Consider the following 18,105-nt stretch of genomic DNA (forward strand, 5'->3'; position numbering starts at 1 on the left):
GCCTGGCTTTTTTTTTTTTAAATATGATTATCTAACTTCTGCTTATCTTTTAGTCTGTGGCAGGTCTTCCCTCTTTGCCTCCTTCTCTCTCTGTCTCTGTCTCTGTCTCTGTCTCTCTCTGTCTCTGTCTCTCGCTCTCGCTCTTGCTCTTTGTTGTTTGTTTTTTAATGAGACAGAGCTTCTCTGTGTAGCCCCAGGCTGTTCTCCAACTCAGAGCTCCACTAGCCTCTGTCTACTGATTAAAGGTGTGTGCCACTGCTGAACTGTCTTTTCATCCTCTTGATGATGTCTTTTGCTGTGTGAAGTTGTTTTTTAGATTGTTATTTACTTTGGATATGAGTGTTTGCCTGCCTGTGAGTATGTGCATCATGTACATGCCTGGTGCCCACAGAGGCTACAGGAAGTTACAGGTGGTTGAGAGTTGCCACGTGGGTGTTGGGCATTGGACCCAGATCCTCTGCAATAGGAGCAAATGCTCTTAACCACTGATCCATCTTTCCAGTGTCCCCGCCTTTTCCTCTTCCTCCTTCTTTTTAAATAGAATTTTACTCTAGTTCTGGCTGTCCTCCAACTCGTGGTTATCCTCTTGATCATCTGACATCTTTGACACAAATGATCATATCTATCCTGCCTTTCTTTCTTGTCTTTGTTTCTTTCTTTTTCTTTCTTTCTTTTTTTTTTATTCTTTTTTTTTTTTTTGGTGAGTCTTATGCTCTTTTATAGCCCAGGCTGGCCTTAAACTTACTATGTAGCTGAAGGACCTTGAACTCCTGATGTTTCTCTACCTCCCAAGTGCTGGGATTATAGGCATTTGCTACTATGCCTAGGAAACACAATATTATTAAATATACTGTAGACCTTGTTTGAACTTCATTAACTTTCTCACTATATTTGGTTCTTTTGAGATAGGTTCTCTGTGTAGTCCTGGCTTGTTGGTGTCCCTGCAAATGTCATGGCTGGCAGGGACACGTCTAGGCTGGGTGAAGAATGAAATTCAGTTAGCATCACTCAGCTCTCAGAGTGTGACCTCTCCTCTTACTTTCCTTACACTTTAAACAGTAAAACTTTAGCAAAAGACCTCCATGTGACAGTGATCACAGCTCAGCTTCAGAAATGGCTCCATCGAAACTTCCTTGCAAATTAGCAAAGCACTGGTGACCTTTACAATAAGAATGAGTTCTATTGACTGATAAATAGTATTCAGTGTAAAGGTTTAGGAAGGAAGGATTTGTAATAAGCATAAGAATGGGTTCTAAGCCCGGCGGTGGTGGCACACGCCTTTAATCCCAGCACTCGGGAGGGAGAGGCAGGTGGATCTCTTTGTGAGTTGAGGCCAGCCTGGGCTACAGAGCGAGATCCAGGAAAGGCACAAAGCTACACAGAGAAACTCTGACTTGAAAACCCAAAATCAATCAATCAATCAATCAATCAATCAATAAAAAAAATGGGTTCTATTGATGGAGGATGCAAAGTACATGGGACCACTTTCATAAAGATGGGTTTTATCCATGGAGACAAAGCTAAGGATTAGGGTCTAAACAGTGCTCAGGATTTGGGGTATTCAGGTTTAGGCTTCTAATAGAATAACGAAGAATCACCAAGTTGTTAGACAACACCGACTCCAGCCTTCTGGGTGAACAGGTGTTGTTTTTTCCCTTGAAGAAAATGGGCCTTGTGCTTAACAATTCTGGTTCCTCCAATGCCTTCTCTAAGCTACATTGGCTGTCCTGGAACTCGATATGTAAATCAGGGAACTCTAGGAGATCCGCCTTGCCCCCCAAGTGTTGGGATTAAAAGTGTGTGCCACCACTGCCCAGTTTATTTATATATATAGTGTTTGCCTATCTTTTTAGTGGCCTCTGTAATTTGAAACAGTACTTCCTGTGCCAGTGAGATGGCTCAGCAGGTAAAAGTGTTTGCCACTAAGCCTGATGACTTGAGTTTGATCCTTAGGACCCATGTGGTAGGAGAGAACCGACTCCTTGAAAATTGTCCTCTGACTTCTGCATGTGTAGAAAAAAGTTTATAAACTAAAACCTTCAGTACTTCCGATTCATGTATGACTTAGAAATTTTAAGTGCTGGTCAAAGATCTACCTTCGTGTTATAGTTGCCCAGGTACATTTCCTTCTGTTGTCTTTTTCTTCCTCTAGCTTTATCTTCTAAAATTAGTATGCCCCCACAGAACTGATGAATGTTTACATATACTGTATTATACTCAGAACTTTTTTATTTTAGTGGTTTATCTATCTTGAATTTGCTTTGAATTTTGAGTAGTTTCTATTTTCCAGAAGCACATAGTGTGGAAGGTCTCCTGTAGTCTAGGCTGGCTTTGAGCTTACTAAATAGTTGAGGTGGGCTGTTAGAGGGTCTGTATTGAAAGGCAACTTTTTTTTTTTTTTTTTTTTTTTTTTTTTGTCATTCAGGCTAGCCTTGAGCTAACTTTATAGCCGAGAATAGTCTTGAACATTTGATTTTCCTGTCCATCAGGAGGAAACCGTGGAACATGCTGGGATTACAGTTGTACACCACCACACTTGGCTTTGAAAGTCAACTATTTGAAACTATCTTTGTTTCCCCTCATTAAGGAAAGATTTATTTTTGTTTATGTATATGTATATATGTGTGTGTTTGTGTGGCCTGTGTGTGCAGGCAGGTGCCTGAGGAGGCAGAAGAGTGCATCAGCTCTCCTGGAACTGGAGTTACAGGTGGGTGTAAGCTACCTGATGTGGGTGTAGCAGTCAAACTTGGGTGCTGGAAATTGAACCCAGGTCCTCTTGCAAGAGCAGCAAATGCTGTTAAATCACTGAGCCATCTCTCCAGCTCCCTACCCACATTTTGAAAACTACTTTGATATTCTGGCTTGATTCCATACTTCTTGAGTACCTTGAGGGTATTACTTTGTTTCTAGTGTTGTTTCAGAACTTGTGCAGTGTAATTGTGTCATCCTTTGTAGATAATTTGTTTTTCTCTGCCTGCCTGGTTTGGTCCAAGGTCACCCAGCTGCGCTATACCAGAGACCAAACCCAGGGCTTTTGTCATTCTAGGCAGTCATTTCACAGGGATCAAAGGCATGCACCACCACCGCCCAGCATATCTCAACTGTTTTTAAGAATCTTTTTTTTTTTTTGAGCTGGGGATCGAACCCAGGGCCTTGCGCTTGCTAGGCGAGTGCTCTACCACTGAGCTAAATCCCCAACCCCTCAACTGTTTTTAAGAACATGGTTTAGCCAGGCAGTGGTGGTACCCACCTTTGATCCTAGCACTCGGGAGGCAGAGTCAGGCTGATCTCTTGACTTTGAGGCCAGCCTGGTCTACAGAGTGAGTTCCAGGTCAGCCAAGGCTACACAGAGAAACCTTGTCCCAAAAAACAAAACAACAACAAAATAAACAAACAAAGTATAGTTTAGTGTTTTTTCAAGTACATTCATGCCTTTGTACAACCACCAGCCACCATCCATCTTCAGAACTTCTTTCATTTTGCAACATTGAAATTCTGTATCAGCTAAATAGTAGTTCCCCATTTTATTTCCCTCAAGGCCTGGCAGCCACCATTTTATTTTATGAAGTAGCTTCTCTAGTTACGTCAAGTGAGTCATAAAGCTCTTATCTTTGAGTGACTGGTTTAGTTCACTTGTGATAATGTCTTTAGGCTTCATCACTGTTACAGCGCGTATATGAGAATTTCATTCCTTTTGAAAACTCTTCCTTCTTAATGCACTATAACATTTATATGCTCCAATTTGATTATAGAGGCATCCTTCAATAAATATTTAGTTTTCTACATCTTAACTGTTGTGACTAATGCTACTGTTGACATGAACATACAAATATATGTTTAAGGCAGGACGTGGTGATACACGCCTGTAATCGCAGTACTTGGAGGGCAGGAGCAGGTGGATCACCAAAAGTTTGGGGGCAGTCTAGTCTACAGAGTCAGTTCCAGGCTACCCAGGGCTACATAGTGAGACCCTATCCCCCAAACACCTAAAACAAAGACTTGTTTGTGCCTTCACTTTAGTTCTTTGGGATATGTACCCTGATGTGGGATTATTACTGCATCACACGATTAGTTTGGTGGGTTGTTCTTTTGTTTTATTTTTTTGTGGTGTTGGGAATTGTGTCTAGGTCCTCATACATAGTAGGTGAACAATGTACCACTGAGAGATACCTCTAGCTTTGGTAGTTTTTAATTTTTGAGCAACCACAATATTGTTTTCTATCATAGCTGTATCATTTTATATTCCCACCAGCAGTAATGCACAAAGCTCCTTGCAAATACTTGACATTTCCTCTGTGTGTGTGTGCACGCGCGCATGCACATTCATTGTGTAGCCTAGAAGTTGACATTAGGTGTCTTTCATTTGCTTTTTTTTTTTTTTTTTTTTGGTTTTCCAGACAGGGTTTCTTTGTAGCTTTGGAGGCTGTCCTGGAACTCACTTTGTAGACTAGGCTGGCCTCAAATTCAGAGATCTGCATGCCTCTGCCTCCCAAGTGCTGTGATTAAAGATGTGTGCCACCACACCTGGCAACCTTATTTTTTGAGACAAGGTCTCCTCACTGAACCTGGAGACAACAGTTTGGCTAGGCTGGCTGGCCAGTAGGCATCAGGGATCCACTGTCTCTGCCTTACCTGTGCTGCATTCCAGGTGATCAATGACCCAGCCGTCTTGCTGACCCAGTCAACACTTTTTTGTTGAACAGAAATGACAAGTTTTCGTTAAATACAGTCTATACTTTTGTTTGCTTGTTTTTTGTTGTTTTTGTTTTTAAGTTTTTCTAATATAGCCCAGGCTGGCCTTGAACTGAGAATTCTCCTGTCTTAACCTTCTGACAATAACTTGTAAGGTTTTGGGGCCTGTGGATCCCATTGGCCCAACAACTCAAAAAGAGGTAACCTATTCCTGGTTTGTATTGGTAGCATGCAGTGTCTAGTAGGAATAATGTCCCTCCATTAGTGTCATTCCATTGTCATACTTTTTATGGGGCTGGAGGTGGCTCAGCAGTCAAGAGCACTTGTTCTTGCAAAGGACCTGCTGAGTCCATTTAGTATTTTTTCGATTGACCACTTGGTGTTGGATAATCAATTAGGGGAGCTCCTCCCTGGAGAAGACTAAGTCTCTTTCTCAGCTGTCGGTGGTTTCTTACAGCTCTCCATAGGGGGCTTTATGAGCTTTTCTCCATTCACATTGTTATGGCAACTGGTGATGTCATTGTTTGAGTTTTCTTTTAGCAGTTCTGTTGTGGAGATTTCATAAGTACAGCTTCCCTCTCATGTATGGAAGACAGTATCTCACACAGTTGATGCCCTGTTCCTCTGGTTCTTGCAGGCCTGCCTCCTGTTCTATGATGCCCCCTGAGCTTTAGGTGTAGGGGTTGTGTTATCTATTGAGGCTGGGCACCCCAAGGATAGTAGTTTTCTGTATTTTGACCAGGTGTAGTTTTCTGTTTCTGTTTGTAAAAAGAAGCTTCTTTGATATGGGATCAGAGGTACTCTTTTTTTTTCTTTTTTTTTTTTTTTCTTTTTCGAGGTAGGGTTTCTCTGTGTAGTTTTGGTGCCTGTCCTAGATCCTGCTCTGCAGCCCAGGCTGGCCTCAAACTCACAGGGATCTGCCTGGCTCTGCCTCCCAAGTGCTGGGATTAAAGGTGTGTGCCACCACCACCTGGCACAGAGGCACTCTTAAAGGTGGGTAATACTAAGATAAAGACTAACTACTACTAAGAATGTAGTTAGCGATTATACTAATTTGGGAAAGTGGCTGTAGTTGGTTCTCTTAAGTTCCATTTTCCTTATCAGTCATGGGTAATTGGCTAGGTTTATAGTACTAGGCATAAAGTACCTCCTATTGGGTGCACTGTGAATCCCATTAGACAGTTGTTAATTAGTGCCAAAATACAAGTACCACTGTTGAACCTTTGGGATATTTGGCCATGCTGGTCATTTTAATGGTTCATAAGCATCAGTTTTATTTTGAGACAGAATTTCATGTAGTTCAGGCTGACCTTCTGACCCTTTTACCTCTATCTCCTGAGTACCAGGGTTATAGTTATGTGTCCCCACATCTAACGTGTCTGTACTGGGGTTTGAACAAAGGGTTTCATGTATGTCAGGTAAGCCTTCTACAATCTGAGCTACGTACTTGGCTCCAGGCCTCTTGATTTGATCCCCAGGCCCATTTAAAAAAATGCAAAAATAGAATATTTTCATGTTATTTATTTATATGGTTAAAGAAAGCCAGGCAGGTGGTGCATGGCTTTAATCCCAGCACTTAGGGAGGCAGAGGCAGTTGTACCTCTGTGAGTTCTAGGCCAGCCTGGTCTACACAACAAGTTCTAGGCCAGCCAGGGATGTGTAGGGAGACCCTGTCTCAGAAAGAAAGAACAAAAGAAACCTGAGGTAAAAACACAAGAAACATGAAGAAGACCAGGATGATGCTTGTCTATGCAGAGATAAAAATGAGGTAGGTGTAGAACAGGGAGGTAGAGAACAGTGCTAGAAAATGGCATTTCAAGGTACTTTTTTATTGTTGGACTTCTTCTTTATGCATACTGATAATATAAATGATTAACGATAAGAGTTCTGTGGTTATGTTTTCTTTGTCCCTATATGTCTTTTTATCTGGACAGGATCTCATTATGTAGCTCAGGCTGGCTTTGAACTTGTGAGTCACCTAGCTTAGATTCCATAGTTCTGAGCTTACAGGACTACTCTGCCATACTTGATTCTTTTTTTTTTTTTTTTTTTTTTTTTTAAAGCTTTGGTGTAATCTCTCTCTCTCTCTTTTTTTTTAAATTTATTTTTATTTATTGTGTATAGTGTTCTGTCTGCATGTGTCCTTGCAGGCCAGAAGAGGGTACCAGATCTCATTACAGGTGGTTGTGAGCCACCATGTGGTTGCTGGGAATTGAACTCAAGACCTCTGGAAGAGCAGTCAGTGCTCTTAACCACTGAGCCATCTCTCCAGCCCCATACCTGATTCTTATTTGTATATAATGTGTATGCATACATGTGTGTATGATGTATGTTTGGGTATACATGTGCTGTGGTGTGTGTGTGTGTGTGTGTGTGTGTGTGTGTGTGTGTGTGTGTGTGTGTATGTAGGTCAGATGACAGTCTCTGGTGTCTGTCCTTACTTACCTTGTTTAAAATCAGATTTTTTTTTTTTTTTTTTTCACTTCTTTGTAAGCCAGACTACCTGTCTGAATGAAGTGCTACTGGAGTTCTTTTATCTCTGCTTCCCATCACACTGAAGAACCACTGTGATTATAGACATGTGCTGTTGTGCTTGGCTTTACTTTGGTCGAAAGGATTTAAATTCAGGTCTTCACTGAGCTATCAACCCTAGCCCTTATTTTTTATTTTAAATTGATAGTAAAATCAAGAAGTTGTAGACTAGCACAGATAGGTTCCATATATCCATTACTCATTTTCCCTCTTATGATAACATACATAAATTATTACAGTATATTGTCAAAACCAGGAAATTGACTTTGATATAATGCACAACTGTACTGTAGTCTAACTTTCTTTTGTGAGACTGCCAGTCCACAAATAATGACACAGACTAATTATTAATTATGAAACCTTAGCCTTTAGCTTAGGCTTGTTCCCAACTAGCTCTTACAACTCAAATTAACCTATTTCTATTAATCTGTGTTCCGTCATGTGGCTTTTACCTCTCTCTCATTCTGTACATCTGTCTCACTGGCATTTCTCACACAATAGATTTATGTCTAGTGCCTCTCTCTCCCTAGAAGTCCTGCTTATTCTCCTGCCTAGCTATTGGCCATTTAGCTCTTTATTAAACCAATCAGAAGGCACCTTAGCAAAGATGCATCTTCAGAGTGTACAAAAATAGTATCCCACAACACTGCTATGAATTTTACAGGTTTTGCATGTTCTTTATGATTTTATATATAATTTCATGGCATATTATCACATGCAGATTTGTATACTCGGCATCATACTCTAGCTATAAAACTGTCACTACAAAAAGAGCTAGTGTTATTGATAGATAATATGTTAAATGAGGAAAAAAATGCAGTGGGCTATCACGAATGTTAGAAGCAATAAAGATGCATCTACACGCTTCTATAGTTTTTCTATTTTATATTTATTTTATTTTATATGCCTAAGTGTTTGCATACATGATTGTGCTTCACATGCATGTCTGGTGCCTGTGGAGGCCATAAGATGGGAACAGATTACCTGGAACTGGAGTTACAGATGGTTGTTACAGAGCTGCCATGTTGCTGCTGAGAATTGAACTCAGGTCCTCTTGAAGAGCAGGCAGTGCTTTTAATTAACTTTTGAACCATCTCTCCAGGCCATGTACTATAAATATATATGTAAACCCCCCCCCCCTTCAGTATTGACAGTCAAACTCAGGGCCTTGTATATGTTAGGCAGATGTTCTCCCACTGAGCTGCATCTCAGCCTTTTGTTGTTTTTTGAGACAGAGTCTTGCTAAGGACATAGCCAAGGCAGGTCTCAAATTTGAGGTTCTCTTGCCTCACTCTCTCAGGTGTTGGGATTACAGTTGTATATCATCTTGCCCAGGTGCTACATTTCTTTGCATGTTGATATTTAGGTGAAAATACATAGAATGAGCTCTCTGCAGGGATATTTACCATACTAACACTGGATTATAAATGAGATTTGAAGTATTCAGTTAGGGAGGTTTTCTTATCTGTATTTAGATTTTTATGAACACAATGTTTTCAGGTACCTATAATTTAGTTATTTTTTTCAGAATATATGTAATCAAAAACAAAAAATTTAGTACATTTCTGTTTATATTACTCATTTAATGGTGAGCATTGTGGCTGAGGTGGAACAGGCAAGGTTTGAGGGTTTACTTTGTGTTAACAAGTTTTCATTTTCTTTGTGCTCTTCTATATATTTGATTTTTTTTTTTTTTTTTTATGGCAAGCATATCAATCATTCTCCTTTATCCTTCTTTTCCAAAAGTGGTTTTTAGGAAGGAAAGAAAAAGGAGCTAGGTATAGTGGCACACGATGTTAATCCCAGCACTCTGGAGGCAGAGGCAGGTGGATCTTGTGAGTTTGAGGCCAGCCTGGTCTACAAAGTGAGTTCCAGGACAGCCAGGGACACAGTGAAAAACCCTGTCTCAAAAAAACAAACAAGTTGAGGATTTAGCTCAGTGGTAGAGCGCATGCCTAGCAAGCACAAGGCCCTAGGTTCGATCCTCAGCTCAAAAAAAACAAAAAAAATCAAGACACCCCCCACACACACCAAAAAATAAATAAATAAAAAGGAAAAAAATCTTTATCTTCCTTGAAAATTGAAAAATCAGTGACAACTGTTTGTTAACTTACTATTATTCTAGAGTTTTCATTGTATTCTAGAGCCTGATAGGGTATGGCTTTTTAATATATGTGGTATGCATACTTATCTAGTTAATTTTCTTTAAGTAAAACAAGTGATATTTTTTTAAACTATTTTTCCAGAAGTTTGGCTGTTTTTTCCTTTTTCTGTTTTTTAGTTTTGAGACAGGGTCTCTTTATATAGTTGTCCTGAAACTCCCTCTGTAGACCAGGCTGTCATCGAATTCACTGAGTTCAATCAGCCTACCTCTGCCTCCTGAGCATTGATATTAAAGGCATGGTCCTCTATTCTCAGCCAGATGTTTCTTTTGGGTAATTTTAAACAATATGATATTGAATTTATATTTTCAAACATTTACAAGTAACACAAACTTCACTTAATATGATTTTTAAAATCTTAAATTACTTTAAATGAAACCCTATATCTTCCCCTTTATTTATATCATTAATATATTTTAGTTCTATGTGACTTTGGACAAGTCATTTATACTCTCAGACTTAATTTTCCTTCTTGTAAGATGGAGATAACTATTCTCTAGAGTTAGTGTGAGGAATTGCTTAGTTTTTAAAATTAATTAATTTTTTTTTTTTTTTTTCAAGACAGGGTTCCCTGTGTAGCTCTGGCTGTCCTGAAACTTGCTCTGTAGTCCAGGCTGGCCTTGAACTTAGAGATCTACCTGTCTCTGCCACCCAAGTGCTGGGATTAAAGGCATGCACCATGACCACCCAGCTGAAATTAATTTTGTTTTTTATAATTTTCAACTTTTTTGCTAGCATACATTATACAAAACAGTGGATTTCATTGAGACATTTTGTACATGTACATATTGTATCTTGATTATAACAAGCTATTCATCACCTCTCTTCCTCTTCATCCTTTTTAATAGTTCCACTTTATTTTTCCCCTTAGGAGATAATTGCTTACTAAACTTTTATGATAATGTGAATTATAAAGTAGTTTTATTTTTCAGTTGACTATGAGTCAGATACTTGTATAAGTACAGGGGTCTAAGATTAGTGGTATTTATTTTCCTTTTGTGTTAGTTATGAGGGTTTGCCTGAGTTGTTGTATTGGGCATAGTTGTTTGCTGAGTCCAATTTATTTATCTGTTGTTTTCATGGAGCTTATGCTTTGTTTGGCTAGGGATGTAGATGAGTTAGTTGGTAGTACTTGTCTAACATACATGAAGGCCCTTGGTTCCATCTTTAGCACTGATAGCACATACCTATAATCCCAGCATTTGGGAGTTGAAGGTAAGAGGATTAAGAGTTTAAGCTTGGCTTATACTTCGGCTACATAATGTCAGTCTGGGTTCCATGTAACACTGTCTTTTTTTTTTTTTTTTTTTTTTTTTTTTTTTAAGGCAATCAGGAGGCAAAAATGAATAAGAAAATAGCTGAGTATAGTGATGTACTACTGTAATCTCAGTCCTTGGGAGATAGAGGCAAGGAGGTTGGAGAAAGCAAGATTGAGAGTTTCATATAGCAATATTCTGCCTCCAAATAAAAATAATAGAAACTGAAATATAGCTATGTTTAAAGGAATTAGAATACAGGGCCAACAGGATAGCTTAGTAGGTAAAAGGTCTGGCTGCCTAGTCTGATGACCTGAGTTGAATCCTGGGAGCCATATAACAGAAGGAAAAAACTGACTCTTGAAGGTTGTTTTCTGACCTCCACATGTGGGCTGTGGTACGTGCATCCCATCCTCTGACCCACACACACAAAATAAATATATACACACATGTAGTAAATTACTGAAGAATTTGGATGCAAATAAGTTTTCAACTTTTGGAACCTAAACTTCTGTTTCAGGTATTGTAGCTGTTTATTTAAAATCTTTGATCTGCTTGCACTAATCTGAAAAGGGACATTATTTTATATGATCAGGTTCTAACCTATCTCTTAGCACCTCCCCCCTTTGTTTTAAGAACAGACTTCCTAGAACTTACTTTATGTTCTTCTTCTGATCCCTCCCTCCCCCCATGTTGTTACTCTTTGGCTGTAGATTATCCCTTTTTCTCAGCCAGCTGTTTACTGTTTTTTTTTGTTGTTGTTGTTGTTACTTGGTGCATATATGTGTTTCATTGTTTTGTGAGCTTTGTTCAAACTCAAATAAATCTTTGATAAAACCACCATCTTTCCATTTATTTATTTATTTACTTTTTTGAGCTGAGGATCAAACCCAGGTCCATTTATCTTTTATGTATGTTTTAACAGTTGTATTAATTGTCATTAAGTAGTTAATTATATTAACTTTTTTTTTTTGTATGTGGAGCTGAGGATCGAACCCAGGGCCTTGCGCTTGCTAGGCAAGCGCTCTACCACTGAGCTAAATCCCCAGTCCCATGATATTCACTTTTAGTTGGTTGTTTTCATAGTTAAAGTGTAAACACCATGAAAAGCACAGACTGTGTCATTGTTTTCCATGGTATCTTTAATATTTGGTATTTAATGATCATTTTACTATTCAGTGTTTGATGTGTAGCTGATAATCAGGAGCAATTTATTTAATAAATGAGTTAATAAAGCTAAAATAACATTTTTCCCATCATTTCAGTGCACACATGTGGTATTGTTTGTTTTATTATAATAGGTTTTGTCATTGTAGGATTATTGTAGGTAAAAGTTTATATAAATCTGGCTTTAAAAAACTAAAATAGGAGCAATGAACAGAAAGATAATTCAGTCTTTTTTTTTTTTTTGAACTGAGGATCGAACCTAGGGCCTTGTGCTTGCTAGGCAAGCATTCTACCACTGAGCTAAATCCCCAACCCCAGTCTTTTTTTTTTTTTTTTAAACAATGTACATTCTGGGTGTGATGGTTCACATCTTTAATCTCAGCATTTGGGAAGCAGAGGCAGGTGGATCTCTGTGACTTCCAGGACAGCCAGGGCTATGTAGAGATCCCCTATCTTAAAAGAAAAGAAAAATGTACAGACTTAAGCTGAAAGTGTAGCTCAGTGATAGAATGTTATTCTAGCATATGTGGAGTCCTTGGTTTAACCCTCAACATTAAGAACAGGGTTATTATTTTATATTACATTGGTTTTGTTGTGTGTGTGCCCGTGTTTGCGTGCGTGCATGAAAGAGAGCATATGTGCATTTGTGTGCTCATTTTATGTGTGTGTGTGTGTGTGTGTGTGTGTGTGTGTGTACAAATATGTGATGGTGTGGTGGTATTGTGTTCCCCAAAATATTGTGCACCCTAATAAACTTACCTGGGGTCAGAGAACAGAACCAGAAAATGGTGACACACACACACCTTTAATCCTAGCCTTCTGGAGGCATGGATCTCTGTGAGTTTAAAGCCACGCTGGAAATAGCCAGGCATGGTGACTCACGCCTTTAATCCCAGAAAAGAGCCTTTAATTCCAGGAAGTGATGTCAGAAAGCAGAAAGGTATATGAGGCATGAGGACCAGAAACTAGAGCTGGTTAAGCTTCAGGCTTTCAAGAAGCAGTTCAGCTGAGATCCATTTGGATGAGGACTCAGAAGTTTCCAGTCTGAGGAAACTGAATCAGCTGAGGTATTGGCAAGGTGAGGTAGCTGTGGCTTGTTCTGCTTCTCTGATCTTCCAGCATTCACCCCAATACCTGGCTCCAGGTTTGTTTTTATTAATAAGACCTTTTAAGATTAGTGCTACATGATGGAGGGCACAGGACAGCTTGTGGGAATTGGTTCTCCGTGAACCATGTGCATTTTGTGTGGATTGAACTCGGGTTGTTTGGCTTAGTGCAAAGCACTTTTTCTTGCTGTGCTGTCTTGGTGGTGTATTAGTATTACATTAGAGGACAGGTTTGGGAAGCTGGTTTTTCTCTTTCCACCATGTGGGCCCTTGTAGGCGGAGTTTTTCTAGGTCCCACTAACAGCTCTGTTCCTCTAGCCACTTCCCAAATAACCACTTAGAGACTTATTTATTATTAATTATACATGCTTGGCTGATAGCTCAGGCTTATTACTAACTAGCTCTTACAATTTAAATTAACCCATTTCTATTAATCTGTGAGCCCTGAGGCTCATGGCTTTTACCTCTCCTGCAGGTCCTGCTTCCTTTCCGTGTAGCTGGTGACAGCTCTGACTCTACCCCTCTTCCCAATGTCCTTAGTCTGGTTCTCCTTACTAACCTTATCCTGTCTAGCTATAGGCCCATCAGCTTCTTTATTAAACCAATCACAGGGACATATATTCACACAGTGTAAAGGAATATTCCACAGGGCCCTAACTGACCCCCCCCAAATTTGTTTATCTCTTCATTATGTTGTAATCAGAGCTTATAGTACTATTTAGAAAGAGTGCCATCTACAATGTATGCTGCTTTCATTTAAGAGTTTCCCAGTATCAGGCTTTCCTGCATCTGAAACCACTGTAATGCCAGCAAGGTCCCATTCTCATTCAGAGAAAGAAAGCAAAGCCAGTCTCCTGGAGCTATAGGAGAACATCTCTGTCCCTATCTTTCTAGTAATCCATAAGATATGTTCTTGCAAATCATGACTAGATAGTTTAATTTTCTTCTGCATGGGTAGCACTTTCAGTTGAGTTTTGTCTTGGTACTTCAGCAAGTTCCTTGTACTGCACATAGAAATGATCTACCTCTAAGTAAGATCAAGTGAAGACAATTATCATTTAAAGGAAGCTGAGTTCTAGAGATAAGATACAATGAATGTGGTCATAGTAATTGCAGGCATAGAAGAAGTCTTCTATTTTCTATTTATTTATTCAATTCATTTATTTTTATCACTATGGATTTATGCATGTGTATTTTATAGTTTATCTTATCATCCAGTACTGCTGTTCATTCTGTGGCTTAAATTATCCCATCTTGGGATGCTTTTTGTCTTATGTGTGTGTGGTTCTGGCACTGAAACTTGGGGCTTTGTATAAGCAAATATTCTACTACTGAGCTTTGTCCCTAGCCCTGTCGCTTACTTATTTGTTTGTTTGTTTAATGTGTATGGGTGATTGGCCTGTATGTATGTCTGTGTACCACATGAGAACCTCTGCCCATCGGGGCCAGAAGAGGGAACTGGATCCCCTGGAATTGGAGTTACAGACCGCTGTGAGCCATCGTATGGATGCTGGGGATTGAACACAGATCCTCTGGAATGGCAACCAGTGCTTTTAACTCTAAGTTATCTAAACCAGCCCCTTAGTCTTCACTTTAAAAAATGAATTTTTATCTATTCCTTTTATATTAATAGTAAAATTTAGCTGAATGTGTTGGTTTATTTATGTAATCCTAGTACTTGGAGGAAGAAACAGGTTCAATACAAGTTTGAGACCAGCTAGAGCTACCATGAATTCCAGATAGCCTAGAAGCAAGAAATTGAGGCTCTGTTTCAAACAGTGAAGTTGTGTTCTCTACTACAAATATATTTCCATTATAACTTTTAAAAATTACCAAACAAAAAAAATATGCTAGTTCTAAAATCCTTTTGTTCATTGTGATGAGACTGTGATACTCAGAATTCTGCTTGTAGCTTACCAACAGTTCAGATGTGTGTATGTGCTAAATGTTTATGTCTTCATTTTCCACTGCTGAGTTATAGTGAATAGGCTTTTCACGTATTTAAAAATACTGATACATATTTCACTTAACACTCCCTGAGCTCCTTCCATGTACAGGCTTTGGATTTATAATGAATTAAATGCCCTCATAGACTTTACACTTTAGTTGGCAGAGACAGACCACAGTCTGATAATCAAATGAATAAATTTGTTATGGCTACTCAAGGTATTTCTTGTAGATGTAACCGTCTTGTTAAATAAGAAACACAGAGCCAATTGCAAAGTTAAAAGCCAAGAGGTCAGAGCAATAGCTGAGAGCTGAAAACCTTACTCTTCACTGCTGCTCTGTCTTTCCTCTCCCCAAGAGGCCTACTTCCTGTGTCCTGTCTTTTATATAGACTTTCTGTTCTGCCTTCTTATTGGTTGTAAACCCAATCACATGACCTCCTTGTCACTGCCTGTCTGTACAGACCTCCAGGTCTTCTATGGTTGGTATTGAGATTAAAGGCGTGTGTCGCCATGCTGGCTGTATCCTTGAACACAGAGATCCTGTGTTAAGAGTTTTCCTGCCTGGCCCACAGTCAGGACAAATCTCTCTCACCTGCCAGGCCCATAGACACTCAGACCCAACCAAGTAAACACACAGAAACTTATATTGCTTACATACTGTATGGCGTGGCAGGCTTCTTGTTATCTAGTTCTTCTATCTTAAATTAACCCATTTCTATTAATCTATACTTTGCCACATGGCTCGTAGCTTACCATTACCTTACATTTGTTATGGCAGCAGCTGGTGTATCTCTCTCTGTCCCAGTCTCTACTTCCCAGAATTCTCTTCTCTCTTGTCCTGCCTATACTTCCTGCCTGGCCACTGGCCAAACAGCATTTTATTTATACAGAGCGATATCCACAACAATCCTGCCTAGCTCTGCCTCCCAAGTGCTGGGATTAAAGGCATGCACCACCACTGCTGTCTTCTGCTATGGCTTGTTCTGACCCCAAGGCAACTTTATTAATATACAAATAAAATCACATTTCAGTACAAATAAAATATCACTATAATCTCTGAAAAGAGAAAGTAGCTAAGCAGGAAGTAGAAGCTCTGACCTAGTCTGGGCAGAGGAAAAGAGATTATTTCCTTGAGGAGAGAACATCTTGAGAAGAGATCTGGAGGAATTTACCAGATAAATCTTGGAGGCAGGAGAAACAGCATGTACAGAGGGCCTTCGATAGGAAGAATATGTTTATGAAGAACTGTGAAAAGATTAATAAAGTGACAAAGAGGTGGCTTGCTAAGTGAAGGATTCACTGCCAAGGTTGATGACCTGAGTTTGAGTTTGATAGCTTGAGTTTAATCTCCCATGACCCACATGTTGGAAGGAGAGAGCCAGTTCCTTCAACACGTGTGCTGTGGCACATGTGTACCTATATACACTTATGTACACACACCCCCACACCCACACACTCGCACATACACACACACCAAAAACCCCAAAAGTAGTAACACCTTTTCCCTGTTTAAAGGTAGTAAAATTGGCTGGGTGGTGGTAGCGCATGCCTTTAATCCCAGCACTTGGGAGGCAGGTAGATCTCTGCGTTCGAGGCCAGCCTGGTCTACCAAGTGAGTTCTAGGAAAGGCACAAAGCTACACAGAGAAACCCTGTCTCGAAAAGCCAAAAAAAAAAAAAAAAAGGTAGTGAAATTGGATCAGCAAACAATAGGGGCATTAGTTTGGTAAGAACTAAGCACACATTCTTTACCTGATTTATACTCCCATTAAGGCTGGTACTTTATTATTTATTCATTAATTCATCTGTTTATATATGTATTTTTGTGGTGTTGGGTATTCAGTCGCTCTACCACTGAGTTTTATTCCAAGTGCTTATTTTGGATATTTTTAAATTTCCAATCATGGGAATGTATTTAAAATTAGTAATGCCTGCTAATTACATGCTACTTTGATGAACTTTAATTTTGTAGCTTCTTTTACTTAGCACTATTAGAAAGCCTACAAGTTCTGATTGAAGTGATATTGCTTGCTTTTTCCTGTATTTTGGCTAGTATATCATCTTGCGTTTTACACTGGAGCCTCTAAATTGTGATTGGAATGTGAAAGGGTTTGCATGTCGAGACCATCTGTGGGAGCTAAATTGTCTGAAAGTTGACAAGAGATCATGCCAGATGGTGAGGTCGGAAGATTGACTTTTGAGCTTGACATATGTGTTCCTGAAGCTGGGAGAAGAAATCTGACTTAGGTTTTTAACTAGCAGAAGACCTTGGAAACAGAAAGGAGTGTTCAGTTACTGAGTTTGGATAAACATCATGCATCAGCACACATGGCTGGTTTCGATCGGAGACTCAACAGCAGTGTCAGAGATAGCAACTTCTGAGAACATTTGGTGTCCCTTTGTCTTCTTGACATTTTGGAAAGTTTATTAAAGTTACAGACTGAAAATTTGCAGGTAATTTTTATATTAGTTAATACAAAAGAAAAAATCTTTTAAAAATGTTTAGGATACTTAACCTTTTTAATTGTAATTGAAAACTTTTTTCTTTTTTCTGTTTGGAAATGGGGATTTATGTTGGGGTATTTTTCGTTTCTCCTTTAGGTAGTTTATTCATTGCTTATTTTGTAAGAAGAAACCTTAACTTTTTGTGGGAAATCCAAACTGACCTTCCCCCTACATTGTTTGTCCTGTGTAAGGCAATGTCTTATTGATTTTATATGTATCATCTTATTTAATGAAGTATATATATCTTTAGTGCTTGGCAGGAAACAGAAATTGAGGCACAGAAATAGTATGGTAAATTTGTTCAATAAACATTTAGGCACTTTTGGCTCTATGTTTATCATTTATCATTTAGACAACATTTAGAGATTCCGGTCTGTGCTGAGCTCTGGTAAGAAGATTCAAAGAGAATACTGAACACAGTTATCCATGGCTCTGTCAGTTCCATTGATGTTGCCAAACAGTAATTTTATAGGTAGCCTCTTACTATAGTGTTCTGAAATAGACTCTGTTAATTTCCTAATTTTTTAACTGTTCCTCTCTTCCATGTGGAGAGTCCTGGGAGCCTAACCTAGACTCTTGGTAAGCACTCTAGTACTGAGCTACATCTCCAGCCTTTTGTTAGTTTCTGTTTATTTGCTTGAATAAACAGAATGAATTGCACAGTGCCATTCAGTAGCCTGAATTTTAGGAAATATGATACAGTATTGAATACTGAGTACAAAAATGAAGCAGATGCA

At 39.1% G+C, this 18,105-nt stretch overlaps 1 protein-coding gene across 5 annotated transcripts in view; it reads left to right on the forward strand.

Moving 5' to 3' along the window:
• The window catches only part of Tfdp2 (transcription factor Dp-2), a 118,339-nt gene that overhangs the window by 6,778 nt on the left and 93,456 nt on the right, over positions 1–18,105 (forward strand). The gene's annotated exons all lie outside the window — the stretch shown is intronic.

Source organism: Onychomys torridus, chromosome 7 (genome assembly GCF_903995425.1).
Source record: "Onychomys torridus chromosome 7, mOncTor1.1, whole genome shotgun sequence".
Taxonomy (NCBI): domain Eukaryota; kingdom Metazoa; phylum Chordata; class Mammalia; order Rodentia; family Cricetidae; genus Onychomys; species Onychomys torridus.